At 31.7% G+C, this 11,916-nt stretch overlaps 1 long non-coding RNA gene across 1 annotated transcript; it reads right to left on the reverse strand.

The window, feature by feature from the left end:
• Nucleotides 1–579: 579 nt before the first annotated feature.
• LOC134229958 (uncharacterized) lies at nucleotides 580–1,824 on the reverse strand. Its single transcript, XR_009984260.1, has 3 exons — nucleotides 1,741–1,824; nucleotides 1,088–1,234; nucleotides 580–845 (listed from the first exon to the last, which is right to left on the reverse strand). It is a non-coding gene; the product is annotated as an uncharacterized LOC134229958 (long non-coding RNA).
• Nucleotides 1,825–11,916: the final 10,092 nt, after the last annotated feature.

The following is an 11,916-nucleotide window of genomic DNA, read 5'->3' on the forward strand; positions in this document are numbered from 1 at the left end:
GTAATCAATATTTTCAAATACTAGATACAAAATGGAGAAAAGGTGTTGAATTTAAATTGACTATAAAACTAACAACACATTGAAAACATCATTAATATATCACTAACAATCTGTAAACATACACATACTCATGTGTATTCTGTTGATCAGTTTTATTCACGAGAACATTATTTTCCCGCTATTAAACAAGACTTTGTGCTCTCAGAAAATTAATTCTCACATAAAATAGTATTTTTTGAGATTAAAAAGAGTATTGACACCAATTTGTGAAAAATGGATCTATTTAAAAAAGAGTCAATGACAATGCTGTGAAAATAAGGTAATATAATTGCAAAAATTATGTGCTCTACAGAACGTGTATATATAACAACTTTTATATTAATACAGTCTTTTTTTCAAATTATTAATCAAGAAAATCTTCATTCTGAACATTATCTAAAATGTGTATTTTAATATATGTCAAAATATGTATTTAAAAAAAAAATAAAAAAAAAAAAAAAAAAAAAAAAAAAAAAAAATTACATAACAATTTTGTTGAATAGCTAAACTTAAAGTTACCATTTTTTTTTACATCAGACATTTACTGTTACAGTATTTAAACTTAGTTATGACAAAGGCATAGGGACCTTCGAAATTACTTTGCTATATTCATAATTTGTTATATCTGTATAAGGAATGTGTTTAATTTATATAGTTGGGGATCCAAGATGACTTCGCTTTATCTGTAAATTCACAATATCCGAGTTTGTACTAAACGAGTTTTGCTGTATGTGGTGTTATGGCTGTCCAGTGAAGAAAGTGGGTTTTAAAAGTGACACTTGAAATAATCATCTTCGACTTTTTTCCTGGAATAAAAAAAAATACATCTAATACCTTAATTTAAATTCATTATTTATCTACAACATTTTTTTCATGTGAAAACAAAATTGATATATTTTTCACTATCATGTATTTAATTCTAAACCAATTGTTAGTATTTACACCTTGAAAAAAATACCTCAAAAATATTTTAAGTATAACCAATGGAAGATAAAAGCAACCTAAACAATTCAGTGAATTTACCATCACAAACATCAAAACTTCTGACCTCCAATTTCTTTAAACAGAATTCCCTCCAAAAGAATACTCAGTACTGTTTGGTAACGATACTGTCTGGTGTTCAGTTCTCATATGCATGCAGGATCACTTGCAAGTTTATTAATTTTGTAACTGCATCCTGTTTCTGGTATATAACCTTTGTATTAAAAAAAGATAATAAAAACATAAAAGCAAATAGTATTTCCTAATCACTTGCAACTATGTAGTTCATTGCTCTATACTGGATACTAGTATTTCTTTTTAGGGTTCCTCCATTTATAGTTATTTAGGGGCCTTATTTGAACTTTCTTGCATAAATCATACATATATGCATTTTGTATGTTAGGGATATTCATACTATTTCATACATACATGTATCCAAGTACAGTTGCATAATAGTTTAATACATATTCAATTTATGAATTTGTAAATACAAGAAAAACTTTCCTGAACAAATTTTGATTGAATACTTGTAAGTTATAAGGTGTACCCACAATTAATATTAAATTTGCTTGTGAATCAAGTATAGGTAAGAGTATATTTCTTTTAATAAATAGAACAATAAAAATTCTAAAACCTCTTTGATAATTTTTTTATTAAAACATATATCATGTGTTAACTCTGTTGAGAAAATTGAATTAAATTATGTAACAGTGTACTTACAGTTGCTCATATATCCTTCATTGGTGTCATTTGTAACATTTGTAACCTTTCAAAGGTGATGCTCCTGTGTCACAGTTCTAAAATGTAACAATACAGTCATAGTAGGTTCTACAACCAATTTTGATTCTTTTTTTATTAACTGTATCCCAAGACTTTATAAGAAAAAATCATGACATTAATAAAAGATTTAATTTTGCTGTGGTACATGTAGTTATTAGCATTAAATTATGATGAATGTTTATTTTATTATCATTAAATTATGATGAATGTTTATTTCCTTACCAGATCATTTTAATATTTAAAAAAAAATTCTCACCTGTTTTTACTGAAAATGGATTCTCAATGTATCTTTTCATCTTTATTTTCCTCTAAAAATAAATTATTAATTATTAAAATGAAATAAATGTGCATGAATACATACCTACAAGCTAGGGCATATCAGTTTTTATACATGTATTAGGTAAAGTGTGTATATATTGCTAAAATTAATTAAAAATAATGGGGGGGGGGGGTTCACAGTCAAACTGAATAGAGCCTTCTAATATGCATGCGTTTATGTCCGTCTCTAATTTATACACACTTCCCTAAATATGTTTAGCCCCCCCCCCCCAATAAAACACACACACACACTTAACAACAATGTAGTTTGTACCCGAAAACACATATTAATTTTGCATTTCATACACACAAACTTAAGTTACATCTTCTATTACATTATCCTCCTAATTAATAGTTATATGGTTTTCAAGAGTAAATTTATTTGCTTTCTAAAGTAAACACAAATTTCTACATTTTTTTTACCTGTTCCTAGGGTAGATCCATTCCTACTGATTTCCGGGTGGCCGTATCCACTGCTTTTTAATGTTTTCTTCCATTTGGATCATAACTGCATAATGTACGTATGGGTCTTTAGAATAGATGGAATCCCTCTAGTCAGTATTTCACAAGACCTGTCTCTTTCATTTTCATTAATTGATTGATGACTTACTTTGTCACTCACAACTTAAACATTTTATTTTCCTGGTGTCTGTTTTGCCACATGTTGTTAGAAACTTCTTTTGACAGGATAGTCAACTGTTTTTTGCCTTCAGTGCAAAAGAGTCAGCAAAGGGAAATAACTCTTTGTCAATTTTAATGAAAAGTGATGATTTCAGGCGAATGGAAAACAACATTTAACTGATTTACCCACCTCAAATCTTTTTGTATCTTTTAGATGTAAGTTCTATCTTACTGAAAAAACTTTTTTTATAAGTTGAAATTGCCTGCAAAAATTTCTATGCACGTGAAGAAACAGGTACCTTTGTATTCATTTTATGACAATCTTCGTGTAAATTGATCTGTATTATAATAAAAACCTTGAGTTAAATTGAATAAAATTTATATGCCAAGAAACTTTGATTAGTTAGCTATCAAATGAGACCCATGTTATGTTCTCAACTTTTCTACGTTTAGGAAGCATGGAATTATTTTGCATGGTGATGACAATTAGGTCATTTTCGCCATGGCAAAATATTTCAAGGCCGTTGCTATGGAAACCAAGGAAGCACTGTCCAAAATTTACCCACCTATAGTCTTTATATAGGACACTCTTTAATATTATATTGATAAAATAAAATTCCATGATAGTGCGTGGCCAAGCATTTTTGGTCCTTACAGAGAATTGATGTTAAGAGTTAGGCCCATATACTAGCTTTCGTCTTATATAAGAAAAACATTGCAGGTAACCACCCCCTCTCCCCGCTAATTTCGCCAGTATCTGGAAGTTTTTTCTTTAATTTCTTTATTGTTTTCAATCCTATTCATTATGAATTTCCTAAAAATGCAGGAACTAATATTTTATCACTCGTGGTGTTGTCGCTGCATGTTCATTCTCATGAACGAGAGTGTTTATACTGTTCATTCTGTCTCTGTGATCAGAATATGAATTTCACAATACTAGTGAAAATAAGTTGCTGGTCATTCTAATATATCTTCGCAATACGTTAAATGATGAATAAATTTTGCGTTCATGACATCTTTCAAATCTTGCATATTCCAAATGTCAAAATATTTATATGCGTACTGTAAACGTTAATCCTCTCAACAAATGACGTTGTAGACATTAATATCGCCATATACGCAACATTTTAGGCAATATAAAAGGAAGCTTTGAAATTATTTAGCGAACAATATAGCGAGAAGACATATTAATTTTTTTTGCATCAGTAGTTTTGATTTCACATCATCTTGACATTTTGAAATTCTTGACTAATTTGTCAACGTCTTTAAAAAGTTATCCAACCTTTTTAAAAGAAACTATTTTCACAAAATTGGCTTAAAAACATCACTTTTCCATATATTCCAATAGTAAACCGTAATCAATGCACCAATAACAATACCGCGTTTACAGTAATATAGCATTAAAACTACGTAGGCAAATTTTATAAAAATTTCAGAAAATCGCTGTAAATTCCCAGGAACATCATATCAAATGTTCAGGATATGTTTTCTCGTAAGAATTTTTATACAGTAAACCCGCAACCTACCTCAAATTTAGTTTGACGGTTTTGGGATTTTTATTATATACATAAACAAATACTGATCCCATGAATATTGTGTTTTCGTCTGCAGATATATTCGCTATTAAAGAAATGTTCTGAGTATGATTATTTTTTAAAACATCCTTTGTGACCCAGGTCTATTTTGGGCCTATTTTCAAATGCTACGTTAAGTGCCATGGGCTTAATTTGGGCGTACTGTTAACTCACTGCTCTTGCTTACCGAATCAATCAAGGGAAGAAAAGCATTGTTTTTATTGAAATCAAAAATCAACAACGTGTGTCTTAAAACTAAAACAATAAGGAAAATATAATTTCCATTAACAAACCAGTATGAAAAATCAAGAAAGTAGGAATTCTTATGTTTCGTGTTTTAAAAAGAAATTTAAAAGGGGACAAAATACCAGATTGACATAAAAAAATTGAAAATAATAAAAAACACTACATACCTTCAGAGTCATCAGCAGGAGTTGCCTCGTCTGTTTGAAATGCATGTGAGAAAGAAAAAAAAAACTTGTAAAATTCCATTTTTATTCCCTTATACTGGACGGTAAATAGCTTTCTATATATTTATTACTAATAAAAAATCCAACTAAAATGTTTATTAAATCGGTCTAACCATTTCACTGTTGACTGACCTGCCAGTCCAACATAAGAATTGTTAGACCGCAACGTCACTGCTACGTCACATGTTATTAATCATTGTTCAATATCGGCGATATGGAAATAGCCTAAGTTAAAGACCCAATTTTTTACCGTACGGTTACCTGAAGAGGGGGAGTGGTCGAAGTAATAGTGTTGTTATTTACCTGGAGACCCCAAATACCCAAGATGTCAAAAATCTATGTACACGTAGCATTACACAGGAAGTCTGTGTCTGGTGATCAGGGTCAACATTCCGTGTTTCATGTCTAAATTTGAGTGAAACTACTTGAAACTACTTGAAATAATTGAAATATTTCAATGTAAAATTTATTTATGAATACTTTCACCGATATCTATTATTATAAATGAAGAAAAAAAATTATTAAGAAATATCGTTTTCATATTTTTAAAAAATGACAAATTAGATTAAAGAACACAGAGTAAAACTATAAAGTAAACATATTTTTAAATAAATTAAATTTGTGTAAATATCTAAAAAATAAAAATAAAATATTCCATTCACAGGTAGGCCTAGTCGTCGTGTGAATATATACAATGTACCGTACCGGTACCGCGATAGGAATATTGCCTACGTTCCGATCAACAATAGTGTCGAAAATATTAACCATTTCCGGGTGTTCGTATGTTTTATTTTTTTTATTGTTTGCAAGATTTCTTTTATATTTTTAAATATTCTCTTTTTAATTTCGAATATTGTGTTGACAGATGTTAGGAAATTCGAACTAAAGGTTTAATCTCGAAACTCCTAGAGCTGTTTCTGACGTTTCTGACATTTCAGAACTTTACAACGGAACAGGGTATAGATTGTATTCATATATACGTTGATAGAACATGGGATAAATGAATTTTTTATCCGTGCCGTTTGTGCTAAATATCTTTTCTAATTTATCATATTCGAATTTTAATCGGCAAATAGCGTTTCTGTGCACAGACTGGTCTAAATTCTACAGCAGATATCTTGGACGACATATCGCCTAAAATATGAAATAGCAGTTGAGATTAAAAGCAAATATTTTATGAAGTCATGTTTTAATAATCTACTCTTAGTATTGTGTTTAAAATAAAATTTTACCAAGATTCTTTTATTAACCCCTGTGTACACAAGGCGGCTACATGAAAGTGTTTGACGCATGACAAGGCAATCATTTTTTCAAAGGACACAAACTCAGACTATCAGGTAGCACGGGTAGCTGGCCTGTCAATCAAATCAGAAGCTATTGTTTTTTTTTATGATTGACAGGCGGTAAATTATTGATCTTGAATCAGGTAGATTTTCGGGACGTAAATATAAAATTGGGTGTTTAAGAGCTGCAAGAGTTGTTGCTACCAGCAAGGTAAGAAAGAAGGGAAGAGTATGTTTTGTGATCAATAATTTTTTTGATATCATAAAAAATATTTTTATTAATTCACAATCTGTTCCTTCACGGCTAATGTCTTGTATTTACTGATTAATACATAATTTTCCAGATTTCTTGATGGGGCAGGGGGGGGGGGGTAAGATAATACAGATGGGAAGATTCCAAATTAAAATGACAAAAAACAGATCAGATTGTTTTATTACGCCTATTTTCAATTTATTTATTTGCATGCTTTTAAGGTAGGTCGCGGGTTTGCTTTTGTCATCAATTTCGGTACACAATTTCGGCGATTCGAGCAGCTGTTTTATGCACATTTGATTATGATGTCAGTTACGTCACAAAAGTAACGTTGCGTTGTTTCCCGTTTAATTCTCTGCAAATGACTTCAAGTCTGTAAGAATGAAGCAGAAAAAAAAACAAAGTGCATGCTATTGTACGTAAACTTCGTGCATGTTTTATAATTCATTTCAGTCTGAACTCTGATGTGATTATATAAAATGCCTTACGAAAACTTACATTACATACCAAGTGAAAGGAATAGTTTCATTGCAAGTATTACTAAATTGCTAAAAGTCAACCAAAGTAAGTCAGCGTGAAAGTTATTGTATACGGAAAGAAAGTTATCATCAATAAAACTGTTTAGCGGACAACTTGAGGGGTTGTATTTGCTTACGTTATTTAAAACTCTGGGGAACATGCGTATTGCATCATGACTGTTAATCAAAGCCGGGGCGAAAATATGCGTAAAATTTTCAGGACGGAATGAATCCTCAACACTAAAAACGCATTAAATATAAAACATATATTTTCTTTTTTTTTTTCTTGTTATCATCCTCATTATATAGAAGTTTTATCAAGAGACTTACTTTTATAATTGACGACTGAGGTGACTTTTACAGTTTATACATAGACCAACTCCAATAATTACTAAACTATACTAAGTATTGTTTGGTTATAATGTATCTGAATCTCGTGTAGTTGCCTTGTTTTACTGAGTAATAAACTGTGAAATGCATTCAAAACCCAAATTTATACAAACACTTGAACTGTAAGTATGTATTTTACATTTTGCGTATGGAAATTTAATTACGAAAAATCGAAATCAACAAATGTTTTATAGGGGGGGGGGTGGTTAAGATAATACAGATGGGAAGATTTCAAATAAAAAACATAGGTAATCAAAGATTACAGAGCTCACCTCAACGAATGTTGTCTTTAAGTAAGGCAAAGTCACACAATTAACCAACAAAAAGTGTACATCCAAAAAATGCAAAATTTATGCAATTTTGATTTGATACTTTGGAATAGGCCTATATAAAAATTCAAACTACTAGTAGTTCTTCAACATGAAAACTTAATTAAGTTCCAGCTTCTGAAAAAAAACTTTGAGAGGTTGCATCCCTTGATGCATCATTTGTGCAAGTTTGGTTTATATAAGACTTATTGTTTTTTGGTAATAGACCTGCACCCATACCATTAACCAGGTCCATTATCTTGAAAATGTATGTCGAATTCCGCATCTGAACATTAGTGTGCATCTTAAGATGTATCATCCATGCAAGTTTGCTTAAAATATCGCTCAAAGTTATTTGGAAATGAAACCTGTATAAAAAAAATAATCTTTTCACTAGTCCAGAAAATGTAGCTCAGATAAATCATCTGAAGCCAGCCGGTAGAATGCACCCTTAGATTTATAATTCATGCAAATTTGGTTATTGAAAAGCTCAAAGTTACATGGAAATGAATCCTGCACCAAAAACTTTGACCAGTTCACTCAACTGGAAAATATAGGTCAGATTCAGCATCCGAATCAAGTCGGGTAGTATGCATCCTAAGATGTACTATCTATGTAAGTTTGGTCATTATAGGGCTCATAGTATCTTTGAAATGAAAACTGCACCAAAAACTTTAACCTGTTCACTCAACCGAAAAATATAGGTCAGATTCAGCATCCGAAGCAAGTCGGGTAGTATGCATCCTAAGAAGTATCATCCCTGCAAGTTTGGTCAACATAGGGCTTATAGTTACTCGGAAATGAAACCTCCACAAAAACTGCACCAAAAATGTTAACCTGCTCCAAAAACATTACCCTGGTCATTCCTTTGCTGAAATTGCAGCATCTGAAACTTTGAATGGTACAATGAAACCCAATAGAAAAATCTTCCATGCATGTCTAATCAATATATGACATACAAGTACTTAAAAAGAAAACTGCTCCAAAAAACTTAACCTTAACTGGGGACGCCGACGCTGACGCCGACACCGACACCGACGACGACGTCGAGGGTATCACATAAGCTCCCCCAACTTCGTTGAGGTGAGCTAATAACAAAAACAGATCAGATTGTTTTGTGCGCTTGTTTTTAATTTATTTATTTGCACGCTTTTAATGTAGGTTGCGGGTTCGCTTTTGTCATCAATTTTGGTACACAATTTCGGCGATTCGAGCAGCTGTTTTGTGCACATTTGATTATGAAGTCAGTAACGTCACAAAACTAACTTGCGTTGATTCCCGTTTAATTCTCTGCAAATGAATTCAAGTCTGTACGAATCAAGTAGAATAAAACAAAGTGCATGCTATAGTACGTAAACCTCGTATATGTTTTATAATTAATTTTCAGTCTGAACTCTGATGTGATAATATGTAATGCCTAAGAAAAAATTACATACATACCAAGTGAAAGGAATAGTTTTTATTGCAAGTATTACTAAATTGCTAAAGTCAACAAAGTAAGTCAGCGTGAAAGTTATTGTATACGGAAAGAAAGTTATCATCAATAACATTGTTTAGCGGACAACTTGAGGGGTTGTATTTGCTTACGTTATTTAAAACTCTAGGGAACATGCGTATTGCATCATGACTGTTAATCAAAGCCGGGGCGAAAATATGCGTAAAATTTTCAGGACGGAATGAATCCTCAACACTAAAAACGCATTAAATATAAAACATATATTTTCTTTTTTTTTTTTTTCTTGTTATCATCCTCATTATATAGAAGTTTTATCAAGAGACTTACTTTTATAATTGACGACTGAGGTGACTTTTACAGTTTATACATAGACCAACTCCAATAATTACTAAACTATACTAAGTATTGTTTGGTTATAATGTATCTGAATCTCGTGTAGTTGCCTTGTTTTACTGAGTAATAAACTGTGAAATGCATTCAAAACCCAGATTTATACAAACACTTGAACTGTAAGTATGTATTTTACATTTTGCGTATGGACATTTAATTACGAAAAATCGAAATCAACAAATGTTTTATGGGGGGGGGGGGTTAAGATAATACAGATGGGAAGATTTCAAATAAAAAACATAGGTAATCAAAGATTACAGAGCTCACCTCAACGAATGTTGTCTTTAAGTAAGGCAAAGTCACACAAATAACCAACAAAAAGTGTACATCCAAAGTGCAAAATTTATGCAATTTTGATTTGATACTTTGGAATAGGCCTATATAAAAATTCAAACTACTGAGTAGTTCTTCAACATGAAAACTTAATTAAGTTCCAGCTTCTGAAAAAAAACTTTGAGAGTTTGCATCCCTTGATGCATCATTTGTGCAAGTTTGGTTTATATAAGACTTATGGTTTTTTGGTAATAGACCTGCACCCATAACATTAACCAGGTCCATTATCTTGAAAATGTATGTCGAATTCCGCATCTGAACATTAGTGTGCATCTTAAGATGTATCATCCATGCAAGTTTGCTTAAAATATCGCTCAAAGTTATTTGGAAATGAAACCTGTATAAAAAAAATAATCTTTTCACTAGTCCAGAAAATGTAGCTCAGATAAATCATCTGAAGCCAGCCGGTAGAATGCACCCTTAGATTTATAATTCATGCAAATTTAGTTATTGAAGAGCTCAAAGTTACACGGAAATGAATCCTGCACCAAAAACTTTGACCAGTTCACTCAACTGGAAAATATAGGTCAGATTCAGCATCCGAATCAAGTCGGGTAGTATGCATCCTAAGATGTACTATCTATGTAAGTTTGGTCATTATTGGGCTCATAGTATCTTTGAAATGAAAACTGCACCAAAAACTTTAACCTGTTCACTCAACCGGAAATGTAGGTCAGATTCAGCATCCGAAGCAAGTCGGGTAGTATGCATCCTAAGAAGTATCATCCCTGCAAGTTTGGTCAACATAGGGCTTATAGTTACTCGGAAATGAAACCTCCACAAAAACTGCACCAAAAATGTTAACCTGCTCCAAAAACATTACCCTGGTCATTCCTTTGCTGAAATTGCAGCATCTGAAACTTTGAATGGTACAATGAAACCCAATAGAAAAATCTTCCATGCATGTCTAATCAATATATGACATACAAGTACTTAAAAAGAAAACTGCTCCAAAAAACTTAACCTTAACTGGGGACGCCGACGCTGACGCCGACACCGACACCGACGACGACGTCGAGGGTATCACATAAGCTCCCCCAACTTCGTTGAGGTGAGCTAATAACAAAAACAGATCAGATTGTTTTGTGTGCTTGTTTTTAATTTATTTATTTGCACGCTTTTAATGTAGGTTGCGGGTTCGCTTTTGTCATCAATTTTGGTACACAATTTCGGCGATTCGAGCAGCTGTTTTGTGCACATTTGATTATGAAGTCAGTAACGTCACAAAACTAACTTGCGTTGATTCCCGTTTAATTCTCTGCAAATGAATTCAAGTCTGTACGAATCAAGTAGAATAAAACAAAGTGCATGCTATAGTACGTAAACCTCGTATATGTTTTATAATTAATTTTCAGTCTGAACTCTGATGTGATAATATGTAATGCCTAAGAAAAAATTACATACATACCAAGTGAAAGGAATAGTTTTTATTGCAAGTATTACTAAATTGCTAAAGTCAACAAAGTAAGTCAGCGTGAAAGTTATTGTATACGGAAAGAAAGTTATCATCAATAACATTGTTTAGCGGAAAACTTGAGGGGTTGTATTTGCTTACGTTATTTAAAACTCTGGGGAACATGCGTATTGCATCATGACTGCTAATCAAAGTCGGGGCGAAAATATATGTAAAATATTCAGGACGGAATGAATCCTTAACACTTAAAACGCATTAAATGTAAAACATATATTTTCTTGTTTTTTTTATTATCATCCTCATTATTATACTAAGTATTATTTGGTTATAATATATTTAAATATCGTGTAGTTGCCTTATTTTGTTTTACTGAGGAATAAACTGTGAAATTCTTTCAAAATCCAACTTTATACAAACACCTGAACTGTAGGACCTATATGACACTAAAAACAATTTACAAGTATCTTTTTTCTATAATTGAAAGTTTTAAAACAAAAGCTCTGGTCTAAGTGTAAAAGCTAAATGAAAGTATGTATTGTACATTCTGCTTATGGAAATTTAATAAAGAAAATTCGAAATTAAGAAATGTTTTAGAGTTAAGTCCACATCCTAGCTTGCGTCTCATATGGAAAGAACATTGCAGGTAACCACCCCCTCCCCCCACTAATTTCCCCATTATCTGGAAGTTTTTCACTATTGTTTTCGAATAAAGTGATCAATTTTATGTGTTGTGCTTTAAATCCTATTCATCATGAATTTCCTAAAAATGCAGGAACTAATATTTTATC

This window comes from Saccostrea cucullata, unplaced genomic scaffold (genome assembly GCF_032062105.1).
Source record: "Saccostrea cucullata isolate Sc308-1 unplaced genomic scaffold, CSIRO_AGI_Scuc_v1 ctg683, whole genome shotgun sequence".
NCBI classification, from domain to species: domain Eukaryota; kingdom Metazoa; phylum Mollusca; class Bivalvia; order Ostreida; family Ostreidae; genus Saccostrea; species Saccostrea cuccullata.